Below are 26,742 nucleotides of genomic sequence, written 5' to 3' on the forward strand. Positions count from 1 at the left end.
TTGTATTTCAGACACACCATGCAATTCTTGACCACATTCTCTGCACATTTAGGAATTCCAGCATTTTGCCATACTGGAGCCAACAACTTACAAATCCCTTTCACACTGAAATGGGCCATTCCATGAGCCATTGTCACCACTGCAAGCACATACGCATCGGGTAACAACCATCGCTGATGTTCTGACAAGTCAACCCAACAACCATTTTCATCCAATTTACCCGTACTTTCTTTCCACACACTCAACTCTTTCTCTGAAGCTTCAGCTTGAAGAGACTTCACACCCTCTATCGTATCTTCACATATTCCATCGTCACCAACCCATCTTGCGGGGCCTGCAACATACATTCGATTCATCACATCTTTTGCTGTTTCTTTTGCGATTTCGTCAGCAAATGCATTGCCACGACCGACATCATCAGTAACCTTCTTGTGTGCACTGCATTTCACAATCGCAACTTGTAATGGCAAGGTCAGTGACTCAAGAAGCTCGTTCACCAACTGACCATGCTGAATTTTAGCTCCATGCGAAGTCAGGAACCCACGTTCTTTCCACAATCGTCCAAAACTATGGGCCACACCAAACGCATACTGGCTGTCGGTATATATGGTCACTTTCATTCCTTTCGATAACGCACACGCTCTCGTAACTGCAATCAGCTCTGCTGCTTGAGCTGAATTATGTGGTATACGTGCAGCTTCAACAATCGTATGCAAAGTTGTGACAGCATTTGCTGCAGTCGTATCACCATTCGGAAGCTTGAAGCATGAACCATCCACCCATAAGGTACCATCACACTTTACAAGAGGAGTATCTTTAAGATCTACTCTCCCTTTCGTTTCTTCTTCTGTCCTAAGAAAACAATCATGTTGTTCAACATCATCTGTCTCTACTAAAATCGGCAATAACGTGGCTGGATTCAACGTATTGCACCTCTTTATGTGCACATGACTCGCTAACAGTGTCAACTCGTAACCTGACAATCGAGCACTAGTTAAATGCTGTGTCTTGGTACTGTTTAACTGCATGTGGAACCATCACAATCAACATATTATTCATCACTAACCCAGCAGACTGTCGAATAGAAACAGCTGCGGCCGCTGTGGCTCTCAAGCAACTCGGCAATGCTTTAGCTACCGGATCCAAAGTTGACGAAAAATATGCGCATGGGCGCTGCTTGTCTCCAAAAGACTGTGTCAGCACTGACAATGCACAACCCTCTTTCTCATGGACATACAGTGTAAAGGGCTTTCTGTAGTCGGGGGTACCCAACACAGGAGCTGAACACAATGCATTACGCAATTCGGAAAAACTTTTCTGACAATCTTCAGACCACGGAACGGGGTTCGGTGTATCTTTATAGGTCAATGCTACCAAAGGTTTGGCCAGCAAAGAAAAATTCGGTATACATTTTCTGCAGTATGATGTAATGCCCAAGAAAGCACGTACTTCTCTCTGTGTCCTTGGCACACTCAATTTTGCAATTACCTGAATTCTTTCTGAGGTCAGTTTCCTTCCCTCCTTCGATAAGAGATGACCTAAGTAGGTCACTTCTTGTCGACAATATTGCAGTTTTGAAAGGGACACTTTGTGATATAAATCAGATAAATGACGCAACAACGACAAGGTGGCTTCTTTACAAATCTCTTCAGTATCTGTAGCTACTAGCAAATCATCGACGTACTGAATAAGGGTAGCGCTGTCAGGTAAAACAATTGCATCAAGCTGTGTTTTTAAAGCCTGACTATAAATTGATGGACTTTCACAGTAGCCTAGTGGAGCGCGTTTGAAGCGGAAACTTCGGCCTCCTAAACTGAAGCCAAACACATCCCTGCTCTCCTCGGCAATCGGGATGCTGAAGAAAGCATTCTTTAAGTCAATCACCGAGAACCAGGTGGCGGAAGCTGGAATCATAGTCAATAGGGCAGTGATATCAGGAACAACTGGAAACTGTGGCACAACTATTTTATTTACCTCTCTAAGATCAATCACGAGCCTGTAAACAGGTGGCTTAGAGGGGTCAGTATGTTTCAAAACAGGCAGAACAGGACTATTACAAACGTTGCCTCTTGTCTCTTCAATTACATATTTTTCAATTAAATCATAAATGATCGCTAGCAACGCCTTTTCACCTTCACTAGAGATCTTGTATTGTTGAATGCGTGGTAATTTAACATTGGCTTTTAATGTCACAACATAAGGCGGTATTTCCTACAGACCCACGTCATTAGGACCAGTAGCCCAAATGATATCAGGAAGAAATGACAATTCGGTCGGAAGATTATCCTTCGACAAATACATTGGAGAGACCATTTTCCTACCCAGTGTAAGTTGTACTCCCGAAGGAGAACAATATAATGTCGCATACAATCTTTTCAACAAATCCAATCCTAACAAGTTTTCACCACAACCTGTCGACAGAATAAGGGGTGCTTCCAATTCACAAGGTCCAACAGAAAGGGACATAGGACTAGAAATCGGGTTCCTAACCGGGGTGCCAGAAAAACCTACTGAAACATTCATCTCGCCAGACAAAGGTGCGCCAGGGAGTTTTGAGTGCATAATAGAACTCTTCGTAGCACCAGTATCTAACAGAAAAGGCTCCGACACACCTGAGGTAATCACCTTAACATAAGGTCCATTCTGATCCACTGGAACTAAAAAAACTCCCTCTCTTCGTCTATGGCTGTCCTAGCAATTATTACCTTCCAAGTTCTCATCTTCTCCATAGTAGTCGTCAGCATAGCACTGAGCCGTCCTACCAGACGCGTTATGTTGCTGGTCAAAACTATTCATTGAGTTTTGAGACGGAAAGGAACGCGTGTTCTGGGGGAAACTTCCACGTCCTCTACCTCTAGGAGCTTGTTGAACACCTCAACCTCTTGCGCCAGAAGCACCATTAGTACGCTGTAACAAAATAGGACAACTATACTTGAAATGACCCTCTTCTTTACAATATGAACACTGATTGGGACCTACAGGAACACGTGGTTGAGAAAACTCGAACCTTTGCGAGTTTCTCTGGAACTGTTGAGGTTGCTGATAGTTACCCTGACCACCACTTGGCGGATACACCTGTTGTAAAAGAACCTTCGTCTTTAATTCTTTAGTTTTCTTGTCTGCTCTATGCTTCTCATCTTTATCCCTATTTTCGTAGTACTGTGCAGTAGCCAATATTTGTGCTGAAGAGGAAACGGCCCAAGAACTCTCTGAATCCTTAAATTTCTTACACAGCTCTGCAAGCAAATTGTGCACAAACTTGTTGACGAACAACTGTTGACCACCTTCTGTACTCATATCTTGACCACTGTGGTCGATAAACGTTTCCTCAAACCTGGTGAAGAAATCAGACACTGTTTCATCTTTCTTCTGCTTACATGCAGACAATTTATCCCAATTCACACGCATCGCAGGCATTAAAGTCTTCATGTAAGTAATGATCCTAGCAGGCAGTTCTGCTACCAAAGGCTCAGGCTTGGCACCACCAACTTGTCTATCATTTGCAGCACTAATATTAGCCCATGAGTCACCTAACTCTTGTGCATGATCTGTATGGTGAATCAATCCCCACAAAGGCTGTGGAACAACATTCCCAAATAACATGTCTATGTCGGCTAAATTCATAATGCATGAGTCTGCAGTCTGTGATAATTCCTTGTAATACCCTGCAGGGTTTTTACGGGGATCAGGCAAAGTCTGCTTAAGGGCTAAAACTTCAGCTCGCTTCCACGGAACATGTACCCAAACACGCTGAAAATGAGCTGGGACAGCATCAATTTGATTAGCAACATCAGCCGCAACGGCGTCCTTCCATACCGAAGGGACTTCTCTCATTGGGTACTGTCGCACCTTTTTTTTAACAGAGGAGTCATGTTGGAACAATGACTGAGAAGGATCCTTATTCCTAAAGGACAACAATGTCGCAACTGCTGTCTCAAAATCCGAACCCACAATCGTGCCCTTTGCAAACTCAAACCGTACACGGCACAAATCAGGCGGATTTGTTTCCAAATCATTATCCTCTAATTCCTCACAAAGGAAAGCATAAATTTTCTCAAAAACGTATCTTTGTTTTGGTGCTTCCCATTGACGGAAGACATCCATAACAGACTCTACATCGTATCTTAAAGGGTAAACAACCCATTTATGCGCCATACGGTCAAACATTTCTCTCTCTTGAGAATTAGGCAGTTGACTACGCGACTGCTTACGCTCCGAATATGGGGTCACACCAGACGACCCAAAGAGAGGAAATATTAGGCTGGCAACAGTATCTGTCATTCTCTGTCGGACAGAAGGAGAAGTTGATGAAAGAACAGGAGGAAAAACAGAGGGAGGCAAGGCAGACGCAGAAGCAGACGCAGAGGCAGTATCAGGAAGAACACCAGAAGAGGCAGTTGATGTAGTACATAAAGTCGCAGGAGGTACAGATGGAGCAGGTAGCGAAGTCGGCGGCCCTTGAAGGGGCTGCGCCATAGTAGTAGGAGCCAACTGAAAAGGAGCTGGCGGCTGTGGAAGAACCGGAGGTTGCACAGCTAAAGGTTGCGGAGTTGCTGTAGCATTCTGCGCATAAGGGGGTGGCGAACTCAACAAGTGTGACATTAAAGGATCTTTCTCAAGTTCTTTTGCTGCATCTTGCTGAAGAAGCGGAAAAACTGGATAACATTTATTGGTCACCAATTTACGTTGCCTGTGCAACTGCTCATTTATCTGTTCTTCTTCATCATCTTTAAACTGCATGGCAGCTTGCATTATCGAGATACCCTCTTCCCTCTTATTTCTCTTCGCTAATTTAATTTCCTTCTGTTTGGCTTCCTTACGCCATAGGCGGAAAGAGTCAAACATCGCCGGCCGGGCTTTCTTAAAAAGTTTAACCTCCAGATTATCCAGTATCTCTGTGTCAAAACTACCATATTGGGGCCATTTTAAAACACCATCTTTCCTGGTGTATCGGATCCATACTTCATTATATATGATGGGGCCTATGCCATGTTTCTCATATAGTTCATAGGTTGGAGTTCCAATCGGAGGAACCGGACACGAGTCCTCCAATCGGGAATCCCTATTATAACCAGGACAAAACAAATTTCCATGTCTGCTAAGACCAGGCATCTTCGCTCTCTAGTCTAGCTTCAAACTTCAAAGGATTATCGAATACGATAGCCTCGTGAATACACGAATCCCTCAGCTTTGGTACTTGCAAGTTCCAAATCAAAGATCCCAAGGGGATACCAAACTAAGAACCAAACTAAGGACTGGGAGACGCTCCACTTATACTTAACTGAGGTATCGATGACGTCACCAGAAGACTCGTTTTATCGTTTCGCTCTACCAAATAATCAAGGGTCCAAAACAGGGCGATAGTCAGGGCAGCAGTCCTTCATAGCCGTCGGGAAGCGGGGAACCTCGCAGCAAAGACTTTCGGACCACGTCGACATACAGGGGTCGATGAAGTGGCGGCCTCCCTCCAGAATTTTCACACGAAGCTCCTCACAAACCTCTGGCTTTTACTGGTACCGCTGAAATCGCCCAAGTTGGGCGCCAACTGAAGTAGTGGGATTTTCAGAACCCAGCGGTGCCAGGGAACACACCCTAAGACTTCGAGTCCTTCCTGTTTCAGACTACAGACACACAGAGTCTTCTTGGTGAAGTCAAAGATCTTGTTTATTGGCTGCAGCCAGTAACAGGTATCCTAGAAGTACAACACGGTGTATATTCTCAGGAGACTGCTCCCTTTGCAAAGGTAACCTTCTCTTTTATACAAAATATTATGCTTTAGGCAAACATTCCTTATTTTACAGTTGACCATTCACATATTTTCACTACAAAGAAATAGCAGGTTTATGATGACAAGCCCATATTTCAGTTTGTCCAGCCCTCAATCAATTACCCGGCAAGGCTTAGTACTTTCATCAGATATCGACGGACCCCCAATATAAACGGGCACCTCCTCCTTGTAAAGCAAGTCATAAAGAAAGAAACAGAGACAGGTGTGTGTAAGATTAGGCATGGTTTGTGTGTGATGAAAGGTTTATGATGTGTTGTGCCTTGATACTAATCTCATTCGGCCAGTGGGAAAGAAACTGGCCGAACAGGTTTGGCTTCAGGCAGTGGAGTCAGCTTGCCCAGGTCACAGAGGAGTCAGCAAAGCTGTATGTGTCCTTCAGACTCGTTTTCAGCATTAGACATTAGCCTATGTGAGGGCAATCATAAAATGGCTGTCGTTTAAATGGAACACGAGGGTTTAGGACGGAAACCCTGATATTCAGGTGATTTCATTACCCGAATATGAATACAATGCTTGTGCATACTATTCTAATCATTCTTGGTCTGCTGATACCAAAATCGTTGTGATACGACGACGTTTATAACACGGGTCCAGAATTTTCAGTACCACAACATAAGCACCACAGATCCCACAAGCATTCACCCAAACAACATCCAGATGCAGACATGCCAACAGTCACTACCACCTCTGTGTCCCCCACCTCCTCATCTCCCCCCTCCCTCCCTGTGACGTCTCCACTCACACCTGCATGCACACCACCATCAGCCAGTAATTCCATCACCAGCACACCCTCCATTACAGTCCGCACACGTGCAGTCACCACCCCCACTGCCATTTACACGTCCCCTGTGTCCTCTCCCAGTGTGTCTGTCACCCCCTCTTCCAAAGCACACAAACGCAGGCAGCCACCCACCCAACAGCCATCCACCTCACGACAGCCTCCGTCACAAGCACCTGCACCCAAAGACAGCACACTTGACTCTCCTACAACCACATCCTCTTCCTCCACTCCCAAACCCACTACACCTACCCGTCCCTGTCCTCCCCAAGTCCTTTTCCTTTCCAACCTTGAACTCGTTCCAATCACTGACCCACCCCCTCCATCTGGTAAGACCAAAAAAAGCACCTCAGCCACCACCAGCCTTGCATCTACTGTGACCATAGTGCAGGGCTATTGGAGTCCACCAGATCCTAGGGCAGGAACATCGGCCAGCAGCAAGGGGACAGCCAGCCCCTCCCCTGGGAAGAGGACAAGGAAGAAAAAGGCCCGGCGCGACAAGCCTGAGACGGCTGCCACCAAGGACAGTAGCCTTGCCCCGTCACCTGCCACATCATCCAAGGGAGGCAAGGGCCACAGAGCTCCAGCGAAGGAGGGCAAGGGCAGCAGGGTGGAGAAGTCAGGCAGCAGGCGAGCTGCCCAGGCGGTCCCCACCAGCCCCATCCCGGGTGTGACAGACGACACCCACGGGCCCAGGACTCCATCACAGGAGGGCGCTGCGACCGCAAGTTCGGATGGGGAATGAGCGGGAAGTCTTGCCCAGGTCTGGGTCCCTAGACACACAGGACAAGCACCGCTGAACGGGCCCCGCCGGGCCAAGAACCGCTGAACGGGCCCCGCCATCTCAAGCACCGCTGAACGGGCCCCGCCGGGCCAAGAACCGCTGAACGGGCCCGCCATCTCAAGCACCGCTCCGCTGGGCCCTTCATCTCAAGCACCGCTCCGCTGGGCCCTTCATGTCAAGCACCGCTCCGCTGGGCCCTTCATCTCAAGCACCGCTCCGCTGGACCCTTCATCTCAAGCACCGCTCCGCTGGGCCCTTCCTGTCAAGCACCTCTCCGCTGGGCCCCGCCGTCTCAAGCACCGCTCTGCTGGGCCCTTCCTGTCAAGCACCGCTCCGCTGGGCCCTTCATCTCAAGCACCGCTCCGCTGGGCCCCGCCATCTCAAGCACCGCTCCGCTGGGCCCTTCATCTCAAGCACCGCTCCGATGGGCCCTTCCTGTCAAGCACCGCTCCGCTGGGCCCTGCCGTCTCAAGCACCGCTCCACTGGGCCCTTCATGTCAAGCACCGCTACGTTGGGCCCTTCATCTCAAGCACCGCTCCGCTGGGCCCTTCATCTCAAGCACCGCTCCGCTGGGCCCTTCATCTCAAGCACTGCTCCGCTGGGCCCTTCATCTCAAGCACCGCTCTGCTGGGCCCTTCCTGTCAAGCACCGCTCCGCTGGGCCCCGCCGTCTCAAGCACCGCTCCGCTGGGCACCGCCGTCTCAGGCACCGCTCTGCTGGGCCCTTCATCTCAAGCACCGCTCCGCTGGGCCCTTCCTGTCAAGCACCGCTCCGCTGGGCCCTTCCTGTCAAGCACCGCTCCGCTGGGCCCTTCATCTCAAGCACCGCTCCGCTGGGCCCTTCATCTCAAGCACCGCTCTGCTGGGCCCTTCCTGTAAGCACCGCTCCGCTGGGCCCCGCCGTCTCAAGCACCGCTCCGCTGGGCACCGCCATCTCAGGCACCGCTCCGCTGGGCCCTTCATCTCAAGCACCGCTCCGCTAGGCCCTTCCTGTCAAGCACCGCTCCGCTGGGCCCTTCCTGTCAAGCACCGCTCCACTGGGCCCTTCATCTGAAGCACTGCTCCGCTGGGCCCCGCCACCTCAAGCACCGCTCCGCTGGGCCCCGCCGTCTCAAGCACCGCTCCGCTGGGCCCTTCCTGTCAAGCACCGCTGGCCCATTGACAGTGCCGGTTCAGTGTCGAGCAGGGCTTCAGGGAGCACTCGGGGCACCATGCCTCCTCCAATCACAGTGGAGTCGGTAATCCATCTGATGGACTGTGGCTTTGCACCCCCCAGGATGGGACAGTGGGCATGGAGGCCCCTCGTGGATCTGGCGTCGTGGACTCATGTGGCTGAGGTGCCCCCCCTTCCCTTCCCACTGAGGTGCCTGTACTTTTATCATCTGATGCCCCTGCAGTGTTCTCTCCAATGGTATCTGGTCTCCTGTGTGGGCTTTGCCCATGTGTTTGTGCACATTGGCCCACGGACTATGGAACTTTGACGGAATGTGCAGGACTTTTTGCCTATGGATATCTTGTTGACTATCTTCATTCCTTATTTTTGTATCTTTTACATGGCATATTTGCCAATTCCTTCTATGGAGCTATTTATACATATATTTTTTCGAACATTTAAATTGTGTCTTTGCATTATTCCGGGGGGTTTGTGTGGTGTCACTCTGACTTGTTGCTTGGCAATGGGGTGTAGGTATTTGTGGTGGGGGGGTGGGTGTATGGCGCATGTGTGTCCCCGTAATCTTTTCTCCTCCTCCCTCCCCTGTGTCATAGGTGCAGTACTCACCGTTGTCGTCTGCGCCGGCGTTCGTACTCCTGGTAGATGAGCAGGTAGACAAGAGCTTGTAGGATGTGTAATTCGGGCTCCATGCTGTCCTCCTTCCTCGTGGAGTGTGTATAGGTGAGCGTTTTCCCGTTCGTTGTCTGTTTCCGCCGTGTTTTTATCGGCGGGGCTCCCGCCCCGGAAAAGGTGGCGGATTGGTGAGTTGTGATAGGGTGGGCGGTACATTGTCTGCCGCCTGCCTGTTGGCGGTGACCGCCGTGCTGTTTGTCGGTCCCGCCGTGGCGGTCGGAGTGTTAATGTGGCGGCCTGTGTTGGCGGTTCCCGCCAGAGTTAGAATACCATTTTTTGGACCGCCGCCCTGTTTGCGGGTTGGCCGCCGCTTTATCACCGACCGCCAGGGTCAGAATGACCCCCTATGTGACTTGTTTTGGTTGCTGTTCATTCAGCAGATGTTATCATGCACATGCGCATCCCCTCAAGGCTGGCTGCCATAATTTACATCCCCACCTGCACCACCTTGACCAGCTCCCACTGTACTTCCACTACTGTCTTCTCAAAGGTGGTCCCTGTGTCATCAGAGTCCTCAGCTGTGTTTGAGCTGGCAGGTCATACTATTGGGGTGGTGGGTGGATCCTCTGGGATGACTGCTACATGTATGCTCCTACTTGCGACTGTCTGGAGGGTTCCCAGGACATCTTGGAGGGTTTCCTGGCTGATGGTTGTCAGCTGGTCATCCAGGTCATTAGGGTAGTCCAGGACAGGCAGGTCCACAGGAGAGCCATCATCCTCTGCAATGGGATATTGTACAATTAGCGTGTCTGTGTTGTTCTAGTTGTAATGTGACGTCACTGACTTCCTATTGGTGGTACATTGTCATCCTGGTTCCCATGCATTGATCCTGTCATTTATGTTTGCAGTCTTTCAGCCCTATGCCCCAACTGCATGTCACATGTAGTGAAGGGCAATTTGGGCAATTGTCTGCGTCACATCTTCTAGGTGTGGGTTCTGTCCAAATTGTGGCTTGCCACCTTCTTTTCCTCATCCACCCTGCATCTGCTTCCATTTGCATGGCGAGGCCTTGCAATGATTTTTAGTGTGCTGATGCCACAGCACCACACATGAAAAGATGGCCCTATCCCAGTCTATCATTTTACACGTACACTTATGCAGTGTTGAGACCCAGCACCAGACCATGCATGGCATTTCCATGAGACAATTCACGTGTTACCATTGATAGTTTCTCATGTTGATGTTTGCATATGTGTGCTACATTGCATTGCACTGATGGACCTAGCAGAGTTCCATTTCCTCTTGTGACTGTGCGGGTGTGTTTGCCTTCCTACAGACATAAGTCCTCCTCCTCAATGCAGTTGTCTTAGCACTATGAAATCTGAGATGTTGCATGGTGGCATTGCAGCTATTGTGTCATAGGCACATGGGTAAACATAGGGATGGCCAGCATGGGTGTGAGATTGCTGCTGTGTACATCATTATTTATGTGACAGTGCCTGATGGTTATTGAGTCTATGGACATGACCAGTTGACAGCAGTTGCACTTGGATAGGGATTGATCATGTAGTCATATTGAACCCACATTTTGAGCATTTCCTAATTGACCAGCACACACAGGACAGGTAGTTGTGGCAAATGTTGTCTATGGGGAATGCTGCTTGAGCCAATGGCTTGAGACTGGGCATTGTCCTCTAGTTTACATTCTGACAATCCCAGCTGTTCCTTGACACCAGACCAGTTTTACGTTCTACCCTACCCTCCTGGTCTGCTTCAGCATTTCCAGCAGCTTTGGCATGGCTGTGAAGCCCCATGCATAGGTTGTTGGTGTTGTGTTGTGCTGTGCCCCTGGATACCCCTGCACAGCCCATGCACCTGGCCTGGGCAGTGCAGGGAGTCCCACACCGTGCCTCTTTGCCCTTTCCACTGCCTGATTTGCAGGGCTGGCATGCATTGTGTAGTAGGTATGTGCCTTCCCCTTCTTGCACTTGAAATTTGGCATTTTCGTACCCCATGCAACTTACCCTTCATATGTGTTGTTTCCTGGAAGTCTGCACTGTCCTGTCCTGCGATACCAGTGACAATTTCCTCCGGGATGATGGCTGCAACCATCTCCTCAATCTCGACAATGTCCTCTTGCAGTGCTGGACTCCCACCTCCGGTCTGCAATACTGTCTTCCTGATCCTTGCCATTTTTTACTTTGTCCTCTGCTTGCCACATTGTTAATATTGTCTTCAGTCTGTTGGCAAATTGCCTCTCTCCTTCCAATTGGCAATTTAGAGGTGAAGAGCTGATGCTGGTGCTCCGTCACCTCTCTCACCTGTATTTTATGCTCCTCTGCGTTGAAGCAACACTTCCTCTTCTTCTTGTCTCTTCCCTGGGTCTTGTCTGTGTCCTCCTGGCTGGTTCCTGGTTGTCTGGGGTCTCCCTGGGGTCTCTCCTGGCTTCTGGGATCCATTTTGGGGCTCCTTTGCACTGTTTGCTCCGTTTGCGTCACTTTTTGACACTATTGTGGGGAAAAATGGTGCATTTCCGTTTTGCGGCTTGTTTCCATGTCGTAAACCGGATTAGAGTCATTTTTCCCACATTAACGACATTTTGCCTTATAACAAGGCGCAGTGGTTAGCGTCCGGAAAAATGAATCTAACCTCTTCTTAGTACAACCCAGCATCAAAGTATAAATATGATGCATGGGTGGCATTAAGAAATGGCTCTAGTCAGCGCTAAACTTTTTGACGCAAAACTGCGTTAGCACAGTTTTGCGTCAAAAAGTATAAATCTGGCCCAGAGGATCATCCACAGAGCTGACAGCTCTCAACATGAGATCTGATTGGATGCCCCCACATATAAGGGGGCAGGGTAGGCAGACCCTGCCCAGTTAGGCCTGGTGGGGTGGGTCTCTCCCGGGCCAAAATGTTTTTTTTTTTTATCAGCACCACAAATCTGATAAACATTTTTTATAATAAAATGCCCAGGGGTGGGCCAGGGTTCAGAGTGAGTTGAAATTACATTTTTTAAGATGGGGCCACGGGTCCCTTTGACTGAGCTTCTCAGAGTACCCAGGGATCCCATCACTCGGATTGTATTTATTTCATAGGGTTTGCAACGCCCTCCCTGACCCTCTTAGAAACCCTAGGGACCCCATCTGGGTTGTATTTAGTTAGTAAGGGGGGAGGTGTGCCACACCTCTCCCCAATTCTCTATTAGGCCCTGGGACCCAATCCCCCAGTGCTGCTGTTTTAGGCCTCTTGTGCACTGGCCTGTCCTGTGTGCACTGCACACCGGGCAGGCCGGTGCACAACCGGCCTGGAAGCTTTTGCTGCCTACAGCCCTGGCCTGGATTCATGCCAGGACCATAGTCAGCAAACTGCACACAGGACATGCCGGTTCACAAGAGGTCTGAAAGAGCAACTTTCACTGCCTACTGCCACCCTCAATGCGCCCGATCTCAGAAGCCCTGAGCAGGGTCTGACCTGGCAAACCAGGCAGACCCTGCTTAGTGCATCTGAGATCTGGCAAATTCAGGACTCATCAGGTCATGGAACTCCGCCTCTGTGGAATTCCTCGAAGATTTTATTTAACTCCACGGAATTCTGCAGTGGGGTTCTGTGAACTTCGCCCATGCCTATTCAGAACACAGTACTGAGTCCCCTAGTACTAAAATGGCTGCTACAACATCTGTGTTGATCTGGTGGCAACCAATCAGATCATATCTTATGATTTGTTATATCCGCAGTTTGAGAGGATGGTTCTGACCATCTGGTCTTCCCTGATTTTTGGCTTTTTGACCACCTGACCTTTTACTGTGAGGGAGCCTCCTATTTGGGGACTCACCCACAGTAAACTCATAGTAAAATGGACTGCTCATGTTTACCACTGGTGCAGCCTTGCTAAGGTAAGGCTGCTGTGGTACAGGAAGAGTAAGAGGTACTGGGCTGGTTGCAGGTGACCATGTGTACACTTGCGTGTGCACCCATGTGAGAGCTGTATGAGAAGGATTCCTGGTGTGAAACCCAAGAACTGCATGTAGGTAGCCTGGTGTAGAGGGAACTATGCAGAGTGGTTCGTGACCTCGAGTAGGCCTCATGAGATGGGTGTACACAATTGAGGGATAGTGAGTGTGCTTACTGTCTTTTTACTGTAGGTACACTCCAGTAAATGTCACTGTCAGTGTGCTTACTATAGGGCCACAGCATTAAATGTAAATGGGAAAGAGTGGCCTAGGGCATAACTCAGGTTCCCTAGGGCCCACAGAGACCAGAGACACACCAATGTGCACTTTAACCTGTCTGAAAAGAATGATGCAGTAGGTTACAAAAGCATTGTTGTATAACTATTACTTAGGGGTCATTCATGAATGTCCTCTTTCTCTGACTCAGCTCAGGATTAGGGTTAATTATAGCTCTATCCAGCTATCTGAGCAGGGCCTTGCATCAATCAGTCATCTGTCAGCCCCTGCCAGGAAATGGGTGGAGAGGCCCTGGAAGGAGTGTCAGGGAGGAGGGGCTGAGTTTTAGAGCACATGTGGCCCTAACTCCTGGACAATGACATTTTGAGCGATTCCCGAAGACGGTGCAGTAAGGAGGAGACAGGGGCAAGGAAGTGATGTGGCATATCTAGATAGGCCAGAAGTAAAGGCCTGCTGGACACTTCCGCCCCCACTTAAAAGGTCCTGCACAGGGAAGAGCTCTTTCTCTTGCCTGTGCTTTACTGCTGGACACTGGGACTAAAGACGGGCGTCATGGACAACTGGAAAGAATAACTCCCTGACTGCTCCCTGGGGCAGGGACTCTGGGGGTCATTCTGACCCTGGCGGTCAGTGATAAAGCGGCGGCCAACCCGCCAACAGGCTGGCGGTCCAAAAAATTGAATTCTGACCCTGGTGGGAACCGCCAACAGAGCCCGCCACTTTAACACTCCGACCGTCACGGCGGGACACACAAACAGCGCGGCGGTCACCGCCAACAGGCAGGCGGCAGACAATGTACTGCCCACCCTATCACAACTCACCAATCCGCCACCTTTTCCGGGGCGGGAGCACCGCCGATAAAAACACGGCGGAAACAGACTACGAACGGGAAAACGCTCACCTCTATACACCCCACGAGGAAGGAGGACAGCATGGAGCCCGAATTGAACATCCTACCTGCTCTCGTCTACCTGCTCATCTACCACGAGTACGAACTCCGGCGCAGACGACAACGGTGAGTACCCCACCTACGACACAGGGGAGGGGGGGAGGAGGAAGGGTTACGGGCACACACATACGCAAAACACCCACCCCCCAACTATTTACACACCAATGCAGAGCACCAAGTCAAAGTGACCCCACCCAAACCCCCCGGAATAATGAAAAGATATAATTAAAGTGAGAAACTAAATTTATGTATAAAATAGGTTCATTGAAGTCATGGTAAAATAGGAAAATTAATAAAAAATATTCAAGTTTAAACATTGCGTAACCGAGAAATAGAGGCAATAAGTCCAGCACAGTCACTGAAATTTCAACTGTCCGTGGGCCAAAGTGTACCAACACATGGGCAAAGCCCACACAGGAGACCTGAGTCCGTTGGAGAGAACACTGCAGGGGCATCAGATGATAAAACTACAGGCACCTCAGGGGGAAGGGAAGGGGGGGCACCACAGCCACATGAGTCCACGACGCCAGATCCAAGAAGGGGCCACCATGCCCACTGTCATATCCTGGGGAGTGCAAAGCCACAGTCTCTCAAGTCTCTACAGTGGGTGGCTTGCCCACTGTCATATCCTGGGGAGTGCAAAGCCACAGTCTCTCAAGTCTCTACAGTGGGTGGCTTGCCCACTGTCATATCCTGGGGAGTGCAAAGCCACAGTCTATCAAGTGGATAACAGTCTCCACAGGCAATGGAGGAGGCAGGGTGGCCCGAGTGCAGCGTGAACAGTAGCTCGACACAGAACCGGCACTGTCATTTGGCCAGCGGTGCTTGAGACGGCTGGACCCAGCGGGGCGGTGCTTGAGACGGCGGGGCCCAGCGGAGCGGTGCTTGAGATGAAGGGCCCAGCGGAGCGGTGCTTGAGATGAAGGGCCCAGCGGAGCGGTGCTTGAGACGGCGGGGCCCAGCGGAGCGGTGCTTGAGATGAAGGGCCCAGCGGAGCAGTGCTTGAGATGAAGGGCCCAGCGGAGCAGTGCTTGAGATGAAGGGCCCAGCGGAGCGATGCTTGAGACGGCGGGGCCCAGCGGAGCGGTGCTTGAGATGAAGGGCCCAGCGGAGCGGTGCTTGAGACTGCGGGGCCCAGCGGGGCGGTGCTTGAGGCGGCGGGGCCCAGCGGAGCGGTGCTTGAGATGAAGGGCCCAGCGGAGCGGTGCTTGAGATGAAGGGCCCAGCGGAGCGGTGCTTGACAGGAAGGGCCCAGCGGAGCGGTGCTTGAGACGGCGGGGCCCAGCGGAGCGGTGCTTGAGATGAAGGGCCCAGCGGAGCGGTGCTTGACAGGAAGGGCCCAGCGGAGCGGTGCTTGAGATGAAGGGCCCAGTGGAGCGGTGCTTGAGATGAAGGGCCCAGCGGAGCGGTGCTTGAGACGGCGGGGCCCAGCGGAGCGGTGCTTGAGATGAAGGGCCCAGCGGAGCGGTGCTTGAGACGGCGAGGCCCAGCGGAGCGGTGCTTGAGATGAAGGGCCCAGCGGAGCGGTGCTTGACAGGAAGGGCCCAGTGGAGCGGTGCTTGAGATGAAGGGCCCAGCGGAGCGGTGCTTGAGATGAAGGGCCCCTGTTCAGCGGTGCTCCTCCCGGCGGGGCCCTGTTCAGCGGTGCCTTTCTGCACGGCGGGGCCCTGTTCAGCAGTGCCTTTCTGCACGGCAGGGCCCTGTTCAGCGGTGCCTTTCTACACGGCGGGGCCCTCTTCAGCGGTGCCTTTCTGGACGGCGGGGCCCTCTTCAGCGGTGCCTTTCTGGACGGCGGGGCCCTCTTCAGCAGTGCCTTTCTGCACGGCGGGGCCCTGTTCAGCGGTGCCTTTCTGCACGGCGGGGCCCTCTTCAGCGGTGCCTTTCTGGACGGCGGGGCCCTCTTCAGCGGTGCCTTTCTGGACGGCGGGGCCCTCTTCAGCGGTGCCTTTCTGCACGGCGGGGCCCTCTTCAGCGGTGCCTTTCTGGACGGCGGGGCCCTCTTCAGCGGTGCCTTTCTGGACGGCGGGGCCCTCTTCAGCGGTGCCTTTCTGGACGGCGGGGCCCTGTTCAGCGGTGCCTTTCTGCACGGCGGGGCCCTCTTCAGCGGTGCCTTTCTGGACGGCGGGGCCCTGTTCAGCGGTGCCTTTCTGCACGGCGGGGCCCTGTTCAGCGGTGCCTTTCTGGACGGCGGGGCCCTCTTCAGCGGTGCCTTTCTGGACGGCGGGGCCCTGTTCAGCGGTGCCTTTCTGCACGGCGGGGCCCTGTTCAGCGGTGCCTTTCTGCACGGCGGGGCCCTGTTCAGCGGTGCCTTTCTGCACGGCGGGGCCCTCTTCAGCGGTGCTTGTTCTGTAAGTCAAGGGAGTCAGACCTGGCCATGACTCCCTGCTCAGTCGCCCTCCGACCGTGCAGTTGCTGGACCCTTCGGTGACGGTGTCCTGGGCCCTTGTGTGTCCTCCCTCACACCCGGGATAGGGCTTGTGGGGCCCTCCTGGTCCGCGCTCCTGCTGGCTGACTTCTCCGCCCTGCTGCCCTTGCCCTCCTTCGATGTGGCTCTCTTGGCCTTGCCTCCCCTGGATGTTGTGGCAGGTGAAGTGGCAGAACTTTGGTCCTTGGGGGCAGCCGTGTCAGTCTTCTCGCGGCGGCCCCTTACTTTACGGGTCCTCTTCCCAAGGGGGGGGGCTGGCTGTCCCCTTGCTGCTGACCGATGTATCCCTGCTGGCAAAGGGGGGACTCCAAAATCCATGCACTACGGTGACCCTTGAAGCCGGGCTGGTGGTGGCTGAGGCGCTCCTGGGACTCTTAGCAGATGGAGGGGGGGTCAGGTGAGGGAAAGAGGTCAAGAGTGGAGAGGTAAACTTTTTTAGGACCAAGGTAAAGGGTAGGTGTAGTGGTTATGGGAGTGGAGGAAGAGGAGGTGGTTGTAGGAGAGTCAGGTGTGCTGTCCTTGGGTGAAGGTGCATGGGCTGGAGGCTGTGGTGAGGTGGTTGGCTGTTGGGTGGGTGGCTGCCTGCGTTTGTGTGTCTTGGAAGAGGGGGTGACAGACACAGTGGGAGAGGACACAGGGGACGTGTAAATGGCAGTGGGGGTGGTGACTGCACGTGTGCGGACTGTACTGGAGGGTGTGCTGGTGATGGAAGTGCTGGCTGTTGGTGGTGTGCATGCAGGTGTGAGTAGAGACGTCACAGGGAGGGAGGAGGGAGACGAGGAGGTGGGGGACACAGAGGTGGTAGTGGCTGTTGGCATGTCTGCATCTGGGTGTTGCTTGGGTGAATGTTTGTGTGATCTGTGGTGCTTATGTCTGGATGAGCTGCCCTTGGGTGTTGAGGTGTGTGCAGGCTGGTCTGATGGTGTGGGTGGGATAGGCAGGGGAACAGAAGACAGAGACAGGCTGGAGGCAGTTAGAAGAGGGAGGCTGGAAACAGGGACAATGGCTGCCGTCAGTGCTGAGGCCAGAGCATTGAACGATCGTTGATGGGCAGCCTGACCCGAATGAATGGCCTCCAGGTATGCATTGCTACAATGCACCTCCCTCTCTACCCCCTGGATGGCATTCAAAAGGGTAGACTGCCCAACAATGATGGTCTGTAGGAGGTCAATGACCTCCTCACTGAGGGCAGCAGGGGTAACAGGGGCAGGGCCTGAGGTGCCTGGGGCGAAGGAGACGCCCGCCTTCTTGGGCGAGCGGGCACGGAGCGAAGGCTGAGGGGCTGCTGGGAAGGCGGAGCTGGTGCGCTGGGTGGCGGCTGTACCTGTAGAGGCGGGGGGCACGGATGTTGGCGCCACCGCTAGGGAGCTCCCATCCGAGGACGTGTCGGTGTCGCTGGTGTCACCACAGCTCCCCGTTGTGAAGCTCCCCTCGCCCTCCGTATGACTGGTGGCCTCGGTGTCTGTGCCATGGCCCACCGGGGCCTTGTGAGTTGCAGCTCCCTCGTGCTCTGCTGCCAATTCTCCTCCGCTTGATGATGCTAATGCACACATGCACAAGAAGATAAAGAAAAAGGGTGGGGGGAGAAATAAAAACAGGTTGAGTTCATGCATTGTCAACACCGTTGGCGGAGAGGACAGACACAGGAGCCTCATGCACTAAGCCGCGCAATCGGGGTACACTACTCAGTACTTGTGACTAGGCCAACAGGTCTAGGGACAACAAACGCGCACATGGGTGATGCAGGACCATGGATAGCTGTACTTGTCACCCTACAGAGGTGGGGGGCGGGGGCACAGGGACATGGCTAAAGGAGAGGACTACACTACAGAAAGCGCCCTGGCCTAATGTCACCCACAGCCCTCTTCCCCCACCCAGGCACCTCCACTGCGTGTAAAGATAGCTGAATGTGCTGGTACTCACCCCCTTGTGTCTGCTGTGATGTCCTCACGCGCCCATCCAAATCGGGGTAGGCCACCGCCAGGATCCGGGACATCAGGGGGTCAGGGTACGACTGGCACCCCTCCTAGGTTGGGAGGCCATCCCCAGCAGTGACTCGGCGGTCTTCCTGGTCCCGCGGTGGATGTCCTCCCACCTCTTGCGGCAGTGGGTGCCCCGTCTGTTGTGGACCCCCAGGTTCCGGACTTCCTTGGTGATGGCACGCCAAATGTCGACTTTCTGATGGGCGCTGACCTATTTGACATGTACAGGGTGGAATTGGAAATATCATCAATTTTCCGCATGATAGATGCGATTGGCCCCCCCTCCCCAACCTTGCCATGTGGCACATGCTCTCATCTGTCGTGCCTTGCACTCGTCATTGTCTCCCCACCCCACCATCTAATATCCACACCACTCAACACAGGCATAGCCCATTCAACGTGCACACAGTGTACTTACCTGTTGGTCTGGAGGACCGTAGAGTCGCGCATACTGGGGCAGGACCCCATCCACAAGTTTCTCCAACTCTTCTGTAGTGAAGGTAGGGGCCCTTTCCCCAGTCGCAGCAGCCATTGTCTCTTCCAGACCGAGTTCACAGCAGCACTTGCAGTATAGGTCCTCTCCTGTGGATGATCAGGTCTCGAGTGATTAACCAGATAGAAAATGGCGGTCACGTCCGCGGCGGTGCGTACCGCCGCGGTGCGTACCGCGACCGCCGGCACACCTAGTCATTGGCTCGTGAAACCCATAGGGTTCGATGTTAACCAATGCGGCTTGGCACCGCGGTCTTCGACCGCCTACCGCCACGGTGTGTCACGCCAGCGCATTGACCTCACATCCCACTGTCACACTTCTCAGGTCAGGCAGCCGCCATTTCAAGGGCATACATGGCTTAATTTCTACTGCGTCACACAGGCCTAGGCCTTGCATTGCCACTCATACAAGCCATTCAATGCGTTGAGAATTGTGTACTGTGCAAGCTGTAGTTACGTACCTGTGGGTTGCTTGACTCTGTACTCCATGTTGTCCTTCCTAGGCACCGTCCGCTGGGACTTGCGAGGAGAAGGATGAATCCTCCCGTGTACCGACCGCTGGTGGACCTGTCGACAATGGAGGAGCGTCATATAATACTTCGATACCGACTTGACCGAGCCACTATACATGAACTGTGTGCCCAGCTGGAGCCAGCACTGATGTCCCCCATCCGCCAACCCACAGAAATTCCCCCTCTGGTGCAGGTTCTGTCAGTCCTCCATTTTTTGGCAAGTGGTTCTTTTCAGACAACAGTGGCCATGTCATCAGGGATGTTTCAGCCTATGTTTTCTAAGATTTTGTCCAGAGTGTTGTCTGCCCTGACGAAATACATGCGGAGCTACATTATTTTCCCTGAGGAGGGTGATTTGGCCACTGTGAAGGGTGACTTCTATGACCTTGGACATATCCCCAACATCATTGGTGCCATTGATGGGACCCATGTGGCCTTAGTACCCCCAAAAGACGATGAGCAGGTGTACAGAAACTGGAAAAATTACCATTCAATGAATGTGCAGGTGGTCTGTTTGGCTGACCAGTACATCTCCCATGTAAATGCCAAGTTCCCTGGGTCAGTGCATGACGCGTATGTTATGCGAAATAGCAGCATCCCCTATGTGATGGAACAGCTACAGAGACAACGTGTGTGGCTAAAAGGTGACTCTGGTTACCCCAACCTGCCGTGGCTACTGACCCCAGTGAGGAATCCCCGGACCAGGGCAGAGGAACGGTACAATGAGGCCCATGGGCGATCTAGGAGGATCATAGAAAGGACCTTCGGCCTCCTGAAGGCCAGGTTTAGGTGCCTGCATATGACAGGGGGATCCCTAATGTACTCACCAAAGAAGGTGTGCCAGATCATCGTGGCCTGCTGTATGCTTCACAATCTTGCATTGCGACGCCAGGTGCCTTTCCTGCAGGAGGATGGTCCAGATGGTGGTGTTGTAGCAGCTGTGGAGTCTGTGGAGAGTGAAGAGGAGGAAGACGACGGGGACGACACGCACAACAGGGACACAGTCATACAACAGTATTTTCAGTAGCACACAGGTAAGAATCCCCCAAGCCATTTTACATTTACTTCTGGCCTCCTGCATCTCTACTTTCTGTGTTTCCCCCCAGTTCCTTTCAACTGAATTGTGACTTTCCCTTCCCTTTTCAGAGCTGTATGACCCACTGCGTGACTTCTGCTTTGTTCGCCCATGGAGTAAAGCACATTGACATTGGTATGTTGTCATCACAATGTAACTGAACATTTTTGAACCGTTATGTGTAATACATTTGTTAAGAATACAAGCAGACTCCTGAGTGTTTTAAGTGCAATTAATGATTTATTTAAAGCACTACATATAGGTCCATGATAGTAAAACGGTGATGGGTGGGGGTGGAGTGATGTCCATGGCAGAGTCCAGTTCTCGGTCGCACAGGTGCATTGTCCATATGCCTGTGGAAGGATGGAGCAGGGTCAGTTCAAGGTTGGACAGGGTGACAATGTGGGACAGTGGAATGACATCCGGGGGATCTTATGCTGGCGGGGGTCTTGGCATCCTACTCTGTCTTCCTTTGTGATCTCAGGTTCCTCTTGCGGGGTGGTTGATCTTCAGCAGGAGGTGGGGTTCTGGTGGCCCGTCATTGTGTGGGGGCCTCCTGTCCACTAGCGCCGGCGGAGGTGGTAGGCTGTTCCTGGTCCAGGCTGGTGACAGGGGCCCTTTGGGGTGCCACATGGTCCCGCAATGTGGTGACTATTAGGTTCAGGGCCAGGACGATGTTCCTGAGCTCCTCTCTGTACCCCATGTACCGTTCCTCCTGCTGTGCCTGGATCTCCTGGAACCTGGCCAGTACCGTCGCCATCGTCTCCTGGGAGCGGTGGTATGCTCCCATGATGGTGGTGAGGGCATCTTGGAGAGTCGGTTCCCTGGGCCTGTCCTCCCCCCCCTGTCGCACTGCAGCCCTATTATTATTTCCTCCACCATGACCCTGAGTTCTTGGTCCGAAAACCTGGGGTGTCTTTGGGGTGCCATGGGGTGGTGTGGATGAGGTGTGGGGTGGTGTTTGTGGTGATGTGAGTGGTGGTGTGTGGTGATATGTGCGTAGATGTGGTGTGGTTGATGATGCTGGGTTCCTGTGTGTGTTGGGGTTTTCGATTGCTGTGCTCTCTCTCTCTCTCTCTATCGCCTTCTCTCCGATTTCCTACTAGTGGGGGTTTGTGGGTGATGTGGGTGTGTGTTTTATAGTTGCTTGGATGTGTGGGAGTGGTCTTTGTATGTGTATAAGGTGTGTGTATTTCAAATTGTCCAATGTGGCTGTGTTTTGAAGCTGGGTGTGTATTTTGACCGCGGCGGTGTGTACCGCCAATGGAATACCGCGGTTGAATGACCGCCGCGTGGATTCGTGGGTCGTAATGGCATGGGCGTGTTTGTGTTGGCGTGTCGGTGGAGGTTTGGTCATCTCCAGTTTATCGCTGCCCGCTGATGAGGCGGCATTCCGTGGATGTCGAGTTTTTGGCAGCTTGGCAGTTGTGGGTCAGAATGACCGTGGCGGTTTACTGCGGCCGCGGCGGTAGAATGGCGGTCTTCTGACCGGCGGTAAGAGCCTTTTACCGCCGAGGTCAGAATGACCCCCTCTGTCCCTTAATGACTTCAGGCCTAGTGAGGTGCATGCCAGGGCTAGATAAACTGCCCCGCTTACCCCCTCTGAGGACTAGTTGGGGAAAAGACTGGGCTGGTACACAGAGAATGCACTGCCCAGAAGAAAAGGGGGCACCCAGAGGAAAGGCTGGCACAAGGAGTCAGTGGGATTGGCTCCCTACCATTTGGGAAGTCGGGGGGGGGATATCGTACTCCCTGTGAAAAGTGTTAAAGTGTGCCCCGGGCCCCATCCTGGAGCACCACCATTCAGAAAAGCCGGGGAACGCCGTTATGTTCCCTGCGAAGACGGTCAACAGGTGAGGGAGAGGCTGGTGGCCGAAGACCAAGCAGGGGAGCGCCATTGGGCTCCCTGTGAAAATACCCCCCGGCCCCAAACCCCATCCCGGGACTCCATACGGCAAAAGAATGCAGAGGGGTCCCGGACGCCATCCTGAGCCCCGTGAAGAGGAGAGTGGGGAGCCCTGTTGTGCTCCCTAGGATGGTGAGGAGGGGTCTTGGACCGCATCCCGGGGCCCAGAGCAACAGGAGATGAGAGGGAAGCACCGTCACAATCCCCCAGGTGGCCCACCGGGCCACCACAGATGCTCGTATCTTCCCGCAGAAGCGGCGTCCACCAAGTGCAGGGCATGCTCCTGTGGTAGCACCTGTAGGTGCTGGCCGTGCGAGTAGCCAGCGAGGGCAACCAGGGGTGGGCTCCCCGAGCTGCTCCCCAACATTACTCACTTGCAGGGTGTGTCCAGGTGGGACCGGACACCCAGCAATACAAAGGTAGCAGGTGTGGGCTCCCCGTGCTGCCCTCCAATGAAGAGGCAGCATGATGGGGGTGTCGGGTGGGACCGAACACCACCCAAACACAAGGGCAGCCGGGGGTGGGCTCCAATTGCTCTCCAATGAGGCTGCACATCAGGGGGTGTCTGGGTGAGACCCGACACCACTCCCCCAAAACACCAGGAAATGCAGTGCAAGTTCGCAGAAAAATGAAGAAGAAAGGACACGCAAAGCAGCTCTCCCTGGGCACACGGGAGAGCTGCTTATTGAATATGCATCCCGGCCCACAATGCCATGCGAGGCCCAACTCTCTCTGAGCCCAGTTCTCAGCTTGTGGTGGCCCCACAAAGAGAGGGCCGCCACCAAACAAGAGCCCAGTGACAGGGGGAGCTGCAGGAACAGTGCACCGTCCTTCTAACCTAACATTTCTGTCCCCAGCCTAGGTTGGGTGGGACAAACCCCCCCTCCCCAGGGTTCCAAAGTAAAGTAAAGTAAAGTAAAGTAAAGTAAAGTAAAGTAAAAGTAAAAGTAAAAATAAAGTAAAAGTAAAGTAAAAGTAAAAGTAAAAGTAAAAGTAAAAGTAAAGTAAAAGTAAAGTAACCTTTGTTCTTTGCTTGTGGGACTGCATCATCTAGGGTTGTTGGATGTTGATCAAGGGTAACTCGGAAAAAATATGAACGTTTTCTAAAAGTGGTTGAAAAGAAATCCTAATTTTAAAAATATTCCAGCAATTCTCTACATGATCCTTGTTAATACTGTTTTGACTATTGCATTTGGCAGCTACTTCTTATCAAAGTAGATATACTTATTTGCCAGATTTGGCTGTTCTCTCTCCCAATTATAGTCAAATATTGCATTGGGATACCGGGAAATGTTTTACCATGTGGGTTGTTGGATAATATTTCCCTTCTGGGTAGACAATTTGTGTATATTTGTAAATTGTGGCATAGTATTGAGTAGTGTGTACGTAATAAATGCACTCTTACTTTATCAAAAGAAAAAACACAGACAGGACAATCATTTATTGAGTGTTATGCTTGTGTGCTCGTAAATGGGGATGACTAGCCCACACCACCTCCCCTGAGTAAGCCTTGGACCGCTCTGCAATGCTATCCTGTGTAGTGGTCATGTGAGGACCCATTACTTGTGCAGGACACACAATTAATGACTTACCTTCCAACACGTGGCTACCTCCACTTGAAATATACATTTATTTTTTAACTCTGTTTTCTGAAAAACTACTGAACAGATTTATACCCAATTTCTGAACTAAGATTTAGCTTTCTGCCTACTTTGGAATAATTTGGTCCAGGAGTTTTTGCAGTATCACTGTTTGCTTTTCTTAGGGGAAAACAAATGGTGAAAACACATTGTGGCACCCTCCTTCCCTTCTTTTTCACCCCCTGCTCAATCGATCACTCAGAAAGAATCCAGGAAGGATCTGAGGTGGATCAGTGACAAAGTTATTAGCAAATGAATCAATGCTTTTCCTATGGAAATCTGGGTCTAACTATCACTACTCCAAGTAGACTCAACGGGGACTAAATGCTTCAGGTCTCTCTCCTGTGGCAAAATAAAACCAGAAAAACAATAATTCTGGAGCGGCTCATTTGGTGTCATTTGGAAGATTACATGATTCTGAGAGACACATATGTACATACATACATATACATATATATATTGCAGAATGGTGGTAGCCACTCTGTTGTTATGGTTAGGATTCAGAGAGATAGGAATTCCTTATATTATTTAGGGCCAATAATTTTGCCACCGTTTGACGAATCTTGACAAATCTTTGCAGACCTATTCCTTTTTCTACATTGGCTGATGATACAATGCTTGGTGTTGAATAATTAAGGGGGTGCAAAGTGAAAAGGGGGCCCAAAACACACTTCAACACCACTGCATTTTCCATGGTCAATGGCTAAAGGTATTTTTATGAAATTTGGCAGGAATATAGATTAAAGTGTGCAAAAGGTCTTTTTGTCTTATTTGTTCAAAATTGGTTTAGGAGTTTTTCAGTAATAAAGGACCAAAACCTGGTGATATACCAAGTACTTTCATTTTATACCACAGCACATAGCAATGATAAAACACAATATTATTGGTTAATGAAAGCCCTTACAGAATAAAAAGACAGCCATATTGTTTAGACCACACTTTGGCTGCATTCCAGGTTTCTATGTGAGCTATAGCTCATTACTACTTTTTTTAAGCTGTAGGACGAAAAGATTCACTTTATCAAAGTGTGGATTTTTAGGGAAAAGTATTTTGATTGTTGTGTATTTTTTAAAAAGGTTTACAGAGTACGGTAGCACTTCCTCAAAACTATCCTGGAAGTACCGCAGTACCCATTGAAACAGAAATTTTTTTTATGACAAAAGATACTCAGGCCTAGATTTATGGACTTTTGGCATAGGGCAGTGCAGCAAGTCACGTTGCTGCCCTACATCAAAGGGAAAGGGAAGGAACCCACTGTATCTATGCAATATAGCACATTCCTGTCTTTTCCCACTGCACTGTCACCATTTTGCCTGCCTAGCACCAACGCAGGTACCCATGCACAATAGCACAACGGTGTCTGTGTTATAAGCAGGGATACCTTCCTGCACAAAACAATCCTGGGAGTATTTTTCCTCTTTCTATGTGTGCTGCAGAATGTGGAAAGAGGAAAACATGCCTCCAGAGAGGCGTAAGGTTTTGACACATCCCCAAGATTACATGGCCTTATAATTCTGGGGATAATCAAAATCAATAGGTGTTGAGTGGGAACACCAATCAAAACGCCCTTAGAATGCTTCCCTGATGCAGATTAAGGCAACGCAGTGATTTGCACTACCTTGCCTTACTTCATAACTATACAGCCATACAAAGGCACACAAAGTGGCTTTGATTGGCCTCATAGATAGGATTGAAAGGTTTGTGCCACTGTTGCATCACTAAAAGTAGTGCAACAGTGGTGCAAGCCTCTCATAAATATGCCTCTCAATGACATGCCACTCAATTCTACTCTACAACACCCACTCCACTCTACAACTAGCCAGTTTACTGAATGACAACCGCTCTACTCTATGACACATTACGTCACCTGTAGCATATTTGAACATCCCATTCATATGAACACTTAGGACATAATCAATAATGTGTGTGTATATATATATATATATATATATGGGCAGAATTACACTAAATTAGATAGAAAGGTAGTTCTTGGACCAGAAGGTGACCTTCTTGTTATTTGGTGTAAATCTGTTCAGAAGTTTTAGATTAATTAAAGAAAATCCAAATTTGTATCTAGAGGGACGCAAAGGATTTGCAAGCCCTCCCGATCTCATGCAGAGATCTGATTGGCTGCCAACACTTCAACAAGAAAGAGCTCGCAAACATGTTGGGACTCTGCTTCATCCGAGTTCCAGAAAAAAGTGTAAAAAATTAAAAGGGGCCAGGCTATAGACACCCTGACCTATTAGTTCTGGTGCTGGGGTTGCAGCAAAAAAGCATTTTTTATTTATTTTTGCCATGAGTCGCCAAACCCTGGGGCATATTTTATCGTAGTGCTGGGTAGCCACCCAACCCCTTGCATCCCGGGGGACTGCCACCTCCATGGAGCATTGTTTATTGCAGTGCGGGCAGGCCTCCCAACCCTCCCACAGCCC

This window comes from Pleurodeles waltl, chromosome 8 (assembly GCF_031143425.1).
Source record: "Pleurodeles waltl isolate 20211129_DDA chromosome 8, aPleWal1.hap1.20221129, whole genome shotgun sequence".
Taxonomy (NCBI): Eukaryota; Metazoa; Chordata; class Amphibia; order Caudata; family Salamandridae; genus Pleurodeles; species Pleurodeles waltl.